General features: G+C 44.0%; 1 long non-coding RNA gene across 1 annotated transcript; it reads right to left on the bottom strand.

Annotated features, from left to right (window-relative positions):
- Positions 1 to 1,380: 1,380 nt before the first annotated feature.
- Positions 1,381 to 10,349, bottom strand: LOC121930452. Its single transcript, XR_006103948.1, has 4 exons — positions 10,225 to 10,349; positions 6,622 to 6,729; positions 4,305 to 4,403; positions 1,381 to 1,462 (listed from the first exon to the last, which is right to left on the bottom strand). It is a non-coding gene; the product is annotated as an uncharacterized LOC121930452 (long non-coding RNA).
- Positions 10,350 to 14,778: the final 4,429 nt, after the last annotated feature.

The raw sequence follows: 14,778 nt of genomic DNA on the forward strand, positions 1-14,778 counted from the left end.
CAAAATCTTGACTACGCCTAATGTTTAACGCTTCTCCTGCGTCCATTGCTTGGTTCCTGGTCCACTCAACTGCAACTTAGAGCCCTCCTTATTCCCTTTAAATCCTTCGCCTGACTACATCAACATTCCCTTTCAAACCTTTTCCCTGGTTTCTTCAAAGACGGCTTCCTCGATGTCAGTGGTTCCCAATCTTTGGTCCTCCAGATGATTTGGGCTTCAGCTCCCATAATTCCTGACTGCTGGCCAAGTCAGCTGGAGCTTCTGGGATCTGAAGTCCAAAGCAAATGGAGGATCAAAGGTTTTGCATTTCATCTCCCATATTTCCTAACTGACTTTTCTGCATCTGGTGGCAATGAGTGAGAGGGCCCTCTCTGTGGCATTTCTTTCCACGAGAGCCTAGACCTTTTCATTAGTATTCTGTGAGTGTTTGAAGATCTTCCTTTTCAGCTTGCCTTAATAATAATAATAATAATAATAATAATAATTACTATTTATAGCCCGCCTCTCCCCGGAGGATCAGGGTGGGTTACAATCAAAATAAAGGATAATAAAATAATAACACAATCCCTCCCCTTTGGCTTTTTTACTGTTAAGGTCTTTACTTTATTCAGCCAATGCCCTTCTTTGGAGTTTTTTTTTTAAGCATCCCAGTATTATTTTTAGGGTTTTGATTACTGTGGGGAAATGTTTTGGGTTGTATGTTCTGTTAGCCATTTTGAATATCTCTGCTGGAAAAGGAAAGCCGATTATAAACTGTCAAATAAATAAGTGCAAATATCTTTGATCATGCTTACACTTGCACATTGGAACCAGCTTAGGCTTCAGCTAGGACATTCTCCAATTAGTTTGAACCTGATCTCCAGAGTCATAGTCCAATACTCCCAACCACTAAACCACACTTGCTCACTTGACTCTACAATCCTATGAATAATAAAGCAGGAGTCCCTATTTCTATAACTGGTACATAAATTCACTTGATTGTTGTCACTGTTGTCATTGTCGTTGTTGTTGTTGTTGTTGTTGTGTGCCTTCCAGTAATTTCTGGCATGGTGACCCTAAAGCAACCCTGTCATGGGGCTTTCTTCACAATGTTTGTTCAGAAGAAGTTTGCCTTTGCCTTCCTTTGAGACCAAGAGTATGTGACTTGCCCAAGTTGTAAGTTGGTTATGTCATTGGATTTTTGTAAATGATTTGGTTTTGTCCAATCAGTAACCTTTGGCTAAGTAGTAAAGTGTGTGTAAGGGCCAGTTAGGATGGCTTATGCATAGGGCAATAGCACCCTCAAGACCTGTGCAGAGGAGGCACTCCCAGTGGGAAAAGTCTCAGGGTAAGTAGGGGACGTCTGGTTTTTGAGCAACACATGCTTTAAACTTACTGATAGCTTTTTCCAATTCCATGCTTTTGAACACCCACAACGCAAGTGTATTTGCTGACCTCTGCACGTTCTTCAGTATTTCAGAATCTAAAAGGTTTGCAACAGTCAAGTCAGTAGTATATCTCAAACTGCCCCAACTATCATCTGTCTGTCTGTCTGTCTGTCTGTCTGTCTGTCTGTCTATCTATCTATCTATGTTACAGCCTTCAAGTAATTTCCAACTTATGGCAACCACAAGGTTTTCTTGGCAAGTTTCTTCAGAGTATGTTTGCCATTGCCGTGCCCTGAAGCTGAGAGACTGTGACTTGTCCAAGATCAACCAGTGGGTTTTTAAAGCAAAAGCCTTTATTACAGTCAACAGACCATTAGGCAACACATTAAATATGTATTAAAACAATACAGTCATCCCTCCTTATACACAGATTCAAGCACCCACAGCTTGAAAATATTTTTTTCAAATATATCAGTTCCAAAAAGCAAACCTCAATTTTGCCATTTTATTTAAGGGATATCATTTTACTATCCATTGTATTTAATGGGACTTGACCATCCATGAATATTGGTATCCACAGGGGTTCCTCGAACCAAACCCCAGCAAATACCAAGGGTCCACTGTACAATAAAATACATTTATAGTTTAAATGCTATCAGTGTCCTTCTTTGGAGGTTTTTAAACAGAGGCTGAATGGCCAACTGTCGGGGATGCTTTGACTGTGAATTCCTGCATGGCAGAATGAGGTCGGATTGGATGGCCTTTGGGGTCTCTTCCAACTCTAGGATTCTATGATTCTATGATCATATAAGATAATATAAAATCCCATTCACTGAATAAGCTAGTTTGTATAGGGAACACAATGCTAAAAACAAGTTTAAATATCTAGTCGTCTATTTATGTCACTCAAGATATCTGATGGCTCTTTAAGGGAAGTTTGGAGGATAAGGCCAGGACATAATAACACATTCAAATCTTCAGTCGTGTGGGATCTCAGCTAATAATTCTTCCTCCTCCTCCTCCTCCTCCTCCTCCTCTCTTTATATCAAATTTCCCCCAAAATTTATAATAAATGTCGACTCAAGATCTTTTATAAGAAATGGAATCATGGAATTATTGAATCATAGAGTTGAAAGAGACCTCAAGGGCCAGAAACGTTTTGGGAGACTTAGGGCAAGCTAAACAGCAACATTTGCGCATACTTTTGATTCATCTGAAGCGATATCATGTCAAAAATTGATCCAACTTCTTTTCTGCTGCTCTGAAGACTAGAATGTGAACCATAGAATCACAGAGCCAGAGTTGGAAGAGACCCCAAAAGGGCCATCCAACCCAACACTGCCATGCAGGAACTCACAATAAAACCACTCCCAACAGATGGCCATCCAACCTCTGGTTAAAAACCTCCAAAGAAGGATATGCCACCATCCTCCAAAGGAGCATCTTCCACTGTCGGACAGCTCTTATTGTTAGGGAGTTTTTCCTAATGTTTAGGTGCAACCTCTTTTCCTGTAGGTTGAATCTGTTGCTCCTTGTTCAAGTCTCTGGAGCTTCAAAAAAGAAGCTTGGTCCATCTTCAACATGACATCCCTTCCAATATTTAAAGAGGGCTATCATATCACCTCTTAACCTTCTCATCTAACATACCCAGTGCCCTAAGTTGCTCCTAAAATGGCCAAATTAAACAGTCATCCCACCCTCATCCTCTCAGTGGTGACACCAGACCAGAATAGGACCAAACCTTGATTCTGGTGCAAACAAACTAGCCTGGCCCATTCAGCACCAGAACTGGGGAATACCCCTCTTTTAGCATAGCAAAATAACTCCCTGTTTAGTCCAGATCTTCCCAGAAGATTAGGAACCCTCCTTTCAGAAACCAGGCAGCTGTTTAAAATGCATCCCACTGTGCCACTCAGCACATCCACTGCTGCCACGCATCACTTGCTCTGAGGCAAGAACGAGGCGCCCAGCCATGTGGTTCTTGGTGGGCACCTTGTTATGACCTCAGAGCAGAGTAAACTGCTGCGGAGTTGGGCGCACCAGATGGCGAAATGGGATGCGTGTGCTGCTGCCACACTGCAGGATTCATGCAGTCTAACACCACTAACTGCCATGGCTCCATCCAATCAAATGCTGGGATTTGTAGTTCATTATGGTACCAGAGCTCTCTGACAGAGAAAGCTAAATATCTCACAAAACTACAGCTCCCAGAACTCCATAGCATTGAGCCATGGCAGTTAAAGCGGTGTCAAGCTTGTGTAAGTATTGTGTTATTTGGTTATTATAGCATTATATTCTTGAAATAATATAGGCGGTATATTTTAAAGCTGTATAACCTGTGTGAATTGTGGACATGGAGAATGATGGGAGGTGTAGTGTTGGAGAAAATCTTGCTGGTGGTCCAGCATGAGGATAATCGCTTGAGTCGGGAATGCACAGATGTGGGATGTGATGCTCTTTCTTATGGGGAAAAGATGTAGAGGGGAAACTGAAAGTGGTTGAGGGATTGGATGATTACACCAAGAAGGAAGGTACATGGATATGGACTGATTTATGGATGAATCATAGTAAAGTCTGGAAATTTCTAGGGTGGGTATTATGAACTTTGGGTTTGTGGTCTGCAGACGTCTTCTTGCTAACAGCTACAGTTACTGGGATAAAGTTCTTGCTGTTTGAAGCACAGAAGGCTGGTTCACTGAACTGTGGGGTTGAAAGGGCTGTTCTGGACAGACATGCCCTTTCCACTTTGTTCACATTTTTTTACTCTGCGTGTGTAGCACAATGTAAACTTGCAATGCGTACGTCACCAACAAGATTCTGGTCAATGTGACTTTGTGATCTGAAATTGCATGTCTCCTCCGCAGGAGTGAAGAATGAACAGAACTGGACCTTTAACTCTTACCAACTCAATGCTACTGACTATAACAGATTGCTTACCATTCTTTTCTTTGAGAGATGGGTCCTTTGAGATTGCATATTCTGTAATAGTCTTAACAGCTGTATTTAATCTGTTCAGTTTCTTTAATTTCTCTCTATCTAAAAAAAAAAGGCAAGAAGGAAAGAAATTCAGCATTCCAACACCTGGCAGTTTGGTCCTGTTGGTCAGTCCCATTTTTAGAAGAGATGCACAGAATCAGCAGTTGAGCGTTGCATCGACACATAGGTAAACCCAAGCAATTCAATCTCTCCATCCTTGTCAAGACTTCCAATAGAATTTAGGTCTATTTAAGTTTAGGTTGTACATAGTGCACAGTGCCATTGTTATAAAGGTTGGTGTGGTTCTTCCTCCACTGCCGTGCCCAACCTCCTGAGCTGGTAGGGCTGGTTTTTGAAACAAGTCTCCAGTTGTTATAGAAAGAGAGCCTGGTTTCAATATCATGATTCACCCTAAAATATGGGTCAAGAGAAATTTACTACCTGGTGGATCTACCTGGTGGAAGCCATGCACTGTGAGAAACGACTTAGGGAGCGGGGGATGTTTAGCCTAGAGAAGAGAAGGTTAAGAGTTGATATGAGAGCCCTGTTTAAATACTTGAAGGGATGTCATATTGAGGATGAAGCAAGCTTGTTTTCTGCTGCTCCAGAGACTAGGACCCAGAACAATGGATGCAAGCTACAGGAAAAATGATTCCACCTCATCATTAGGAGGAATGTTCAACAGTGGAAGACATTCTCTTGGAGAGTGGTGGAGTCTCCTTCCTTGGAGGTTTTTAAACAGAGGCTGGATGGCCATCTGTCAGGGATGCTTTGATTGAGAGTTCCTGCATCACAGAATGGGGTTGGACTGGATGGCCCTTGCGGTCTATTCCAACTCTGTGATTCTATGATTCCATGATCTTATTGAAACACAACTCTGTATCTCCAGACTATTGGACATGCTAACTTGGAGAGTGGAATGGAAAGTCCAATAACATCTGCAGATATGCAAGTTTTGAAGCCTGGGGATCAAAGATCGGCTGGCAAAAGCAGCTGACCATATTCTGTGAATCAGTTTGCATACATGGAACTGTCCCTCTCTCAAGCTCATGTACACTTGCCAGACTACTCCAGACTGACCCCAGAGTATTCTCATTCTGAAACCACCCCAAATTTGCCCCTTACCTCCTGGGTTTTCCCAAGAACAATGTGTGGCTGCCTTCCCATGCAATCTGCCTTAGTGCTGCTGAAGTCAGGTGCCCAGCCATGCTATCAATGCCAGATGCCTACTTCTGACTTCATAGTGCCTTATGCCACAGTAGTGTCACTGGACGACGAATGGGGGCCTCAAGTGAAAAGACAGCTTCCATCATCACTGAACCCCCCCCCCCAAAAAAAAAACAATCCCACAACAAAATGTGAATTATTTAAATGTGGATTATGGGGAAGAAGCCACGAAATGGGTGTCACCGTCATGGAACCAATTTGGGGGTTTAGACCTCATTGTATAAGCAGAACACAGTGAGGCCTGGATGAACTTGGGGTAAATCATCCATGTAGACAAGGTTTCTGACAGCTAACTAGTTGCAAATAGAGAACACACCAGAGCAAAGAGATGGAAGGTTAAAGAAGGCAGATGTAAAGGGGAACTCTGCTATACTCCCAGATTCCTGATGCCCCCATTTGCCCTCCTACATACTGGATTTACTCATGGATAAGTCTAGAAATTTTGGTCAAAAAATTGACCCCAAAACCCTGAGTCGACTTATCTATGGGTCAATATATGTACTATATATTAACTCTTATTTTAAAAGGAGTGATCCCCTGTTGAAAGTCAAGTGTGTAGTCTGTCCTGGAAGCACCAATCCATCTCTAATTGCTCATCTATCCAGCTTTTAGGTTGCGCACAAGTAGTTATACTTGCTGGGTTTTTGGAAGTTCTTTGGCATTGTTTACCCCTGCTCCATCCCTAAGATCCTTTGTCACATGCCCCTAAGTTTTACCCTCAAATTATCCACAGGCCATATTAAAATCCATAATTTTGGCCCCAAAACCTGCTATCAATTTATACATGAGGTCGACCTATAGTCAAGTATATACGGTACCCTCAGAGCTTTGCTCTGGTGCAGCAACGAACTACACTTCCCAGAATTCCATAGCATTGACCCATGGCAGTTCAAGTAGTGACAAACTGAATTATTTCTGCCGTGTGGATGCAGCCTAAGACAACAAACCCCACAGACAGACCTCTGTGTGTGTGTAAAGCTTTCTTTCCATTCAATTAAATACAGAGAGGATAATTCTAATAGCGATTATTTTGTAGAAGAGTTGAACTTACACATCTGAGTCATCACAATTGCAGACAAAACTAGGATGAAGCATGTCAGCATTGCAAGATATAAGAGAACATCCGGGGTAAAGCAATAGCAAATACTTGGCAGGATTCCTTGAAGGACAAGAGAAAGGGGAAATCTGCTTTAAATCTCAAGAACAAATAACCCATGAAAAAGCACAAAGGAACGCAGACAGCATCCACACTGCACAAATAATCCAGTTTGGCATCACCTGAACTGCCATAGCTCCGTGCTATGGAATCCTGGGAATTATAGTTTTTGTGGCACCAGTGCTCTCTGACAGATAAAGCAAAACTACAGATCCCAGAATTTCATAGCATGGAGCCATGGCGGTTAATGTGGTGTCAGACTGGATTATTTTCTGAGTGTGGATGCAGCCATATATATGCTTTTTGTTTCCTTCTTGCAATATTTTCTTGTTACACAAACCAGTACAGTATTTGCAAATGTTCAACTTAGTTTTTAAAAATCTTTAACTGTCAGATCTGTACAACATGAAAAATATAAATCAAATATAATCCAGTTATTTGCCTTAAATATTTATATGAAATTAACAATTAAGAAAACAATGCTATATATGTCTACTCATAGATATGCCACACTAAGGTCAGTGCTGTTTGCTCCCAGGTAAGAAAACACAGGCTCACAGTCTAAGATATTCAATGTATCAGAGAATACCTGCTACTTTTTCTTTTCAATTTTACCTGTATAAAATTGCAAGATCACTTTCCATTTATTTATTTATTAAATCAATTTATCTATTAAAAGTATTAGCTTGTTTTTTTAAAATTCTGAGACCTTTACAGAACTTCTTCATTATTCCATTGTAAAATGGCATCACCTCTTTGTGAGCCATTCCTTTAAAATCTGGTATTTTAAATGATTAATTTTAAATGTGGCTGCTTTTAGAATATGCATGTCTTATTTGTCCTTTTAAACTGTTGCATGTTTTAATTAATGTGTTTTAACTGATGTTGTGAATTGTTTCTTTGTTGTTGTCCCCAGCCTCAATCCATAGGGAGAGACAAGTCAGGTTGATTCTCCCTTACTTGGAATTTCAAAATCCAAAATGGTCTACATTGGGGGCTGAGATAATGATACCTTTGCTTTCTGATGGATCGGTGCACACAAAGTTACTTAAAATATGCCATCAATATGCAGATGACAGTCAGCTCTACTACTCCTTTCTACCTCAATCCGAGAAGGATGTCCTGGTCCTAAACCAGTGTCTGTCATCAGTAATGAAATGGATCAGGGCAAACAAGTTGAAACTTAATCCAGACAAGACAGAGGTGCTCCTGGTCAGTTGGAAGGCAGATCAGGGAATAAGGATCCAGCCTGTGTTAGATGGGGTTACACTTCCCTTGAAGACACAGGTTCATAGTTTGGGGGTGCTCCTGGACTCAGCTATGAACCTGGAGGCCCAGGTCTCTGCAGCGACCAGGAGTGCTTTCACACATTTAAAACTTGTGTGCCAACTGCACCCGTTCCTTGAGAAGCTGGATTTGGCCGCAGTGGTACATGCCTTGGTTGCATCCTGTTTGGACTACTGCAACATAATGGCATCACTAGGGGGTGCGGGGGGTGGGGACCACACTGGGTGACACCTCACAGGAAGGGGTGACACCCAGTTGGTCCCTCCTCCCCGGTTGGTCCTCCTTCCATTGCCGGGTGTGTGTGAGCCCCACCACATCTCTGAAGGGAACCAAAGCAGCAGAGAAAGAGGGAGAGGTGCACACCCTCTCTCCGTCCCCACTACCCAAAGACAGGGGAAGGAGGGCCAAGCGCATGTACACCTTTCTTGCCTACTCCTGGTGCTCTGTCTGGCTTGCCTCAGCCAGCCAAAGCACTGAGGAAAGAGGAGTGCACATACACATAAATTTGAGCCCTTTCCCCGATGTCTCACTTAATGCCAGGGTTAGCGGGGCAAGATACTCCAGGTTCCCATGGATGTGCCCATTCTCCTTCCAGTCACAGTGCCCATACCACCCAGTGCCTATCTGCCTGCCTGCTGGTCTGGTCCAGCCAAGGAGCAGTCTGTCTGGGCCCCTCTGTCAGCTGGCACTTTCCCTGGGGCAGGCAGCCCAAACGGGAAGCCTTGTTTGGGGGAGCGGCATTGAGGGATCACGCAGCATCAGGAGAAGGAATGCCATTACTCCTTCCCTGCCATCAGTCAGGACAGTCAAAATGATCTGAATAGAGTAGAATGCTGGGCCAAAGCTAACAAAATCAATTTCAGCACAGAGAAATGTAAGATACTGCACTTAAGGAGGAAAAATGAAATGCATAGATATAGGATGGGGGACACCCAGCTGAATGAAACTACGTGTGAAAGGGGTCTAGGAGTCCAAGTAGACCATAAGTTGAACATGAGTCAACAGCTAAAAAGGCCAATGTAATTTTGTGCTGCATCAATGGAAGTATGTCTAGATCAAGGGATGTAATAGTACCACTCTGTTCTGCTTTGATCAGGCCCCACCTGGAATCATGTGCCCAGTTCTGGGCACCACAGTTCAGAAAGGATGTTGAGAAACTGGAGCATGTCCAAAGAAGGGTGACTAAAATGGTGATGGGTCAGGAAATCATGCCCTATAAGGAACAGTTTAGGGACCTGGGGATGTTTAGCCTGGAGAAGAGAAGGTTAAGAGATGATATGACAGCCCTGTTTAAATATTTGAAGGGGTGTCATATTGAGGAGGGAACAAGCTTGTTTTCCGCTGCACTAGAGGCTAGAATATGGAACAAGGGATGCAACCTACAGGAAAAGTGAATCCAGCTCAACATTAGGAAGAACTTCCTGAGAGTAAGAGCTGTTTGACAGTGGAACACACTCCCTCAATGGAGAGCGGTGGAGTCTCCCTCCTTGGAAGTCTTTAAACAGAGGCGGGATGGAGATACTTTGATTGAGAGCTCCTGCATGGCAGAATGAGGTTGGACTGTATGTCCCTTGTAGTCTGTTCCAACTCTAGGATTCTATTCTTCTATGCCCTGAGGGTCCCTCCAGCCAATTTCCAGCCACACTTTCACAGTGGCTCCTTCCCTAACAGATGTAAAAAAGGGGAACTTTTGAGCCCCAAATAGCCCAGAGCCCCTGAAAAATGTAGCAAAAATTCTCCCAGGCCTTTTAGAAAGTGTCTGGGGGCAAAAATTGTGGGAGGGGTGAAGTGGGGGAATTAGGCCTGATCAGCTCTCCTCCAGGGGTAGATGTGACCCACCCATAGCCTCCAACAGTTAACCACTTCCGTTTTAAAAAGTATCACAAGTTTTACAATTCTCCCCACTATGACTGGTTTGAGGCCTTTCATGTTTTGTCACCAAGAACCTGTGCATTATCCCTTGCAGTATGCAGAGAGATCTTGCAGCACCTTTGAGACTAACTGAAAGAAAGAAGTTGGCAGCATGAGCTTTCCTAGACTTAAGTCTACTTCCCCAGATGCATCTGAGGGAGTCGACTGAAGTCTAGGAAGCTCATGCTACCAATTTCTTTCTTTCAGTCAGTCTCAAAGGTGCTGCAAGACCTCTCTGCTTACCAATTCCACAGACTAATGTGGCTATATCTTTTGAGTTATCCCTTGCAGTATACAGACCTTGCCTTTTGGGTGGTGGCCTTCTGGCTACTAATCTCGTCCTGGAGGCCACATTTGTTCTGGAGGCTCCAGCGGACCGATACAAATTAGCTTGGGAGGTAGCTTGGGATCTGGGGGCAAAGTCAGTTCTGAAGGACACTGTGGATTTGGAAGCCATCTTAGATGGGGATACGGTTCCTGTAAAACAACATTTACATACAATAAGCATTACAAACCAATATAGTTGATAATGATTCAATTAAGTTTTGTTGTTACTGTTGTTGTTAACTGCCTTTGAGTCAACCTTAACTCATGGAAGTCCTGTAACTGGGACATCTCCAAACTTCAACCAATCTGCTCAGTCTCTGCAGGCTCTGTGGCCTCCCTGATCAATTCTAAACATCTGGTTTGCCTCTCGTTTACTGATTTCCACTGTTCCTAGCATTCCTAGTTTTCTAATAGATCATTTTCTACACGCACATCAGTTCTCCCCTCAACCTGTCAGATTTTTTTGGAGTTGTAAAGTTCAAGAAGTAGTTCATTGCATGCATAACTTCATTCACTGAATACTAAAGTTTGGATCATTCGCTCCATTGTATTCTGCATCACCATGTACACATGTGAGAGCTGGCCAGTGAAGAAAGCAGATAGGAAGAAATTCAATGCATTGGAGATGTGGTGCTGGAGAAGAGTGCTGAGGATACCATACACGACCAAGGCCCCTGGGTAGATCCGATCTGGATTCGCTAAGCCATTACCGAATCTTCCCAGAAAGAAGTTTCCACTACCCTTTACCTTGATCGATGCAATTTGCCCCTCTGAAGTTCACATTTGCAGTACCGCTTTAAAATGGAGCCTCCTTTGTTGTCAATCAAATTCACTTCCGCTTTCGTCAAAGGTGACGTATCCTACAACCATTGGGCAACGGAATGGGTGCTTCCCCCCTCCTTTTTAAAAAAAACCTGGCGGCAACATTCACATATTCTGTCAACTTGTGTGTGTATGCGCATGTGTTGTGTGCCTTCAGGTCATTTTAGAATCCCTCCCCTTGGCATCCTCTGCTTTCCCTCCATTTCCCATCCCAGAATGCAATCTCTCCTCTCCTCCTTGGCATCCTTTTCCTTTCCCTCCATTTCCCATCCCAGAATGCAATCTCTTTTTCTCTCCTCCTTTGCATCCTCTTGCTTTCCCTGTTCAGAACAGTTCTCAAAAACCCCTTCCTCTGGGATGGACTGGGAATGCAAGGGAAGGGAACGAATGAGGGAGGGACTTCTGTGTGCAGTAAAATATGTCCCCCACTTGTTCCCGGCCCCTTCCATTCTGTTTCCATCCCATTCTGTGGAGCCCCTGTGCGGTAAGGTTTCAAGTCTCAAGTCAAATCTCAACTTTCTGTCTTCAAGTCTCAAGTCAAGTCTCAAGTCCTTGCAAGATAGTTTCAAGTGAAGTCTCAAGTTGAGTCTCAAGTCTGGGAGCCAATGTTTAACAGAGGAAAAAAGAGGCAGGGTGCATTTCTCAGAGGGAACTGCAAGTGTGTTAGGCAATGGACTTGGTTGAGTCCTGCTTGGCAGCCTGTCTGCATACTTCTCAAAAGCTTTAGATAGGATCCTTCCTCCTTAAGCCCATTGCCAAACACATTTGCTGTTCCTTTCCGAGAAACATGCCCCACACTTTGGGAGCAAATCTTGTCTGCTGCTTGAAGTGAATGGCAAGAGCAAGTCAGTCACTGAAATATCTAAGGACTTTATCGCACACTGTTTTTGTCCTAAGTCTCAAGTCAAGCCGATTCAGTGTGTCACTTTTGCCAAGACAAGTCCAAGTCAACTCAGTGAACTGACTTGAGTCTGAAGTAAGTCCAAGTCAATTGACTCAAGTCTACACCACTGTTGGCTCGGTATAAAACAAATTCATATGAATCATTCCCATTTCCCTCCCAGTACAGCCTGATCCCGAACCGTGGTGCGTCCGTGAATGTCTCTTAGATCAGCCTCTGCCTCTTCCTGATGTTGCTCTGCCCTTCAACAGTTCCAACCAACTTCCCCTCTGATGTAGAACATTCCAGAACTCCTCCATTGAGCTTCCACTGCTCCCAACTGGCTGCTGAGCATACAGTGGCAGCCAATGGCTTCTGTCTCAGCAAGGCAGTGAAGAATCCACTCCAGGTTTTGGTCCGAACCTCATAGGACCTATCTGAGGCAATGATCTCTATTCCCAAAATAAATTCCAAAGATCTGGACAAGCCATTTAAATAAAACCCAGAGTGGATGTACTGCCTGCTGTCAAAGCATACACTCCAAATGTTGATTGGCAGGGACAGTCCTGATGACCTCTCTGTCATCCCACTTTTCCAGCTGATAGAAAAATGTCGCAGTTCCTCTCTCCTCCTCCCTCTTTCCCCCTTTATCCTTACTTCAGTTGCTGCAGAATGAGCTCAAAGTTCAAAAGTAATTTGCATTCAAATACATCAGCAAGTGGAAGAGGAGCAAATGGGGTGAAATCTTGCCCTTCCTCATAGAATCAGCCAAAAGCAAATTGCTGCAGCTTCTCCTAGCTTGTCTGGTCTTCTTCATTAATAACTTCTGCCATCTTGACCACATTCTGATGCCTCTTGGCCTCACATCTTCCAGTTTTAATTTGTGAAATGTTGAAGAGTATGATATGAGATCCGCTGCTGCTGCTTTATCCAGACAACGTTCCCAGTTTACTTTTCACTCCTGGAAAATGTTAGATTTTTAAAGATCCCTTCTAAGGCTGAATCTACACAAGCCCCACTGCATAGTACCCCAGTTTGACCCGTTTACACACACCTATTTTAATCCAAACTGACATCAGTTCAGAAAGCTACTTGGGACCCCCATTCCATAGCCAAATCAGTCCCAAGAGGTATTTCAACTGTGTGCATATGTTTACCATATTGATTTATGTCTGGTCACAATTGGCACAACAGGAAAACAGAGGAAGGTTATTTGAGTAAGTGAATATACGAATATGCACATGTATCAGGGGAATCCCTCCCCAAAAGCACACAGCTGCAGGTTTTGGGGGAGGGATTCCCTCCATTCATGTGCATATTTGCATATTCATTTACTGAAATAGCCGTCTTTTGTTTTCCTGTTGTTCTGGTTGCCTATGTGTGCTTCTATAAAGTGAAACCATTAGTGCCAACCTATGGGTGTGTGCAATGCACAGAAATACCAAATTCATGTCCCAGTCTTGTTTTGCCTTCGGGAGACTAGCCAAACCCTCAGTCCGGAGTTACAGTGCTTCAAGCACTGAGAGAGAGGGAGGGAGCTTGTCTCACCAAGTCTTCAGTAGCCAAAGCACTGGGTGTATAATCCAGTCCAGGTTTGGCACAAGAGCACAGTCAATCCAATACAGCAGGTTCAAAGTGGAAATCCAAAAGAGTATTCCAGGTCCAAGCAGAGTTCCAGGCAATCAGTCAAGATACAAGGCAACAGTGTGGCTTTTTCCCAACAAAGAAGGATGGTTGTCAGCAATGCTCAACCAAGGGAGGCACTGGGATATTTATATTTATATTCTGACTCTGCCCTCAGTTGCAGGCTTACCTCTAGAGGCTGCTGGAGTGGCTGTAGGTCTGACATTTCCCCTGGGCTCTCTGGCTCTTTCTCAGACCCAGAGGATATGCCTGGCTCCTGGGGGAAGGGTATGACAGCCCCCACTGCCCAAAAAAAGACAACCCTACTTTTCTGAACATTGATACAAACAAAGCATTCCGACTCCTGCTCTCTGCTCCTATGGCAGGAATGATCAGGTGTAGAGGGTGATCACCCAACAGCTTGACCCCACCCTTCCCCACCTCTGTTTCCCCCAATCCAGGGTCAAACCACAACTTTCAAAAAATTGCTTCTTCCCCAAAACAGCAGAGCCAACTGTAGTTTGTTTGTTTTGTAATTGTCTTCATGCCCTCAGACATAGAAAAATGTGTTTTCCCATCAGAATGGGAGGAACGTTGTATTTTCCAACAGATAGGGGCATCATTAGGGGAGTGCGGAGATACAGACCACACCAGGTGACACCTGAGAAGAGTGTGCACATCCAGTGGGGGGGCGGTGGCTCCCATCCATCCCAAGACCACCCTGGCTACCTGGCCTCCACCAGCCAGGCATCTCTGCTGTCCAATGGCTGTAGCCGCTGAAGGAGGTGAGTGCTGCTGCCACCAAGAACTGCTCCCAGATCTGGCAAGGCTGCTGGACAAGTGGAGAAAAGACTACCAGGAGGCAGCATCTAAAACACAGTTTTCCAAACTTTGGCCCTCCAGATGTTTTGGACTTCAGCTCCCAGAATTCCTGATTGTTGTCCATGCTGGTTTCTGAGGGTAAGAGCTGTTCAACAGTGGAATGCACTCCCTTGGAGTCTCCTTCTTTGGAAGTCTTTAAACAGAGGCTGTATGGCCATCTGTCGGAGGTGTTTTGATTGAGAGTTCCTTCATGGCAGAATGGGGTTGGGCTGGGTGGCCCTTGGGGTCTCTTCCAACTCTATGTTTCTATGAAACATTCCCAATTAGGTAGAGGAGGAAACTGAAATACTGGGCAAACATGAAAGGATTTTGTTTTAAAG

This window comes from Sceloporus undulatus, chromosome 5 (genome assembly GCF_019175285.1).
Source record: "Sceloporus undulatus isolate JIND9_A2432 ecotype Alabama chromosome 5, SceUnd_v1.1, whole genome shotgun sequence".
Classification (NCBI taxonomy): domain Eukaryota; kingdom Metazoa; phylum Chordata; class Lepidosauria; order Squamata; family Phrynosomatidae; genus Sceloporus; species Sceloporus undulatus.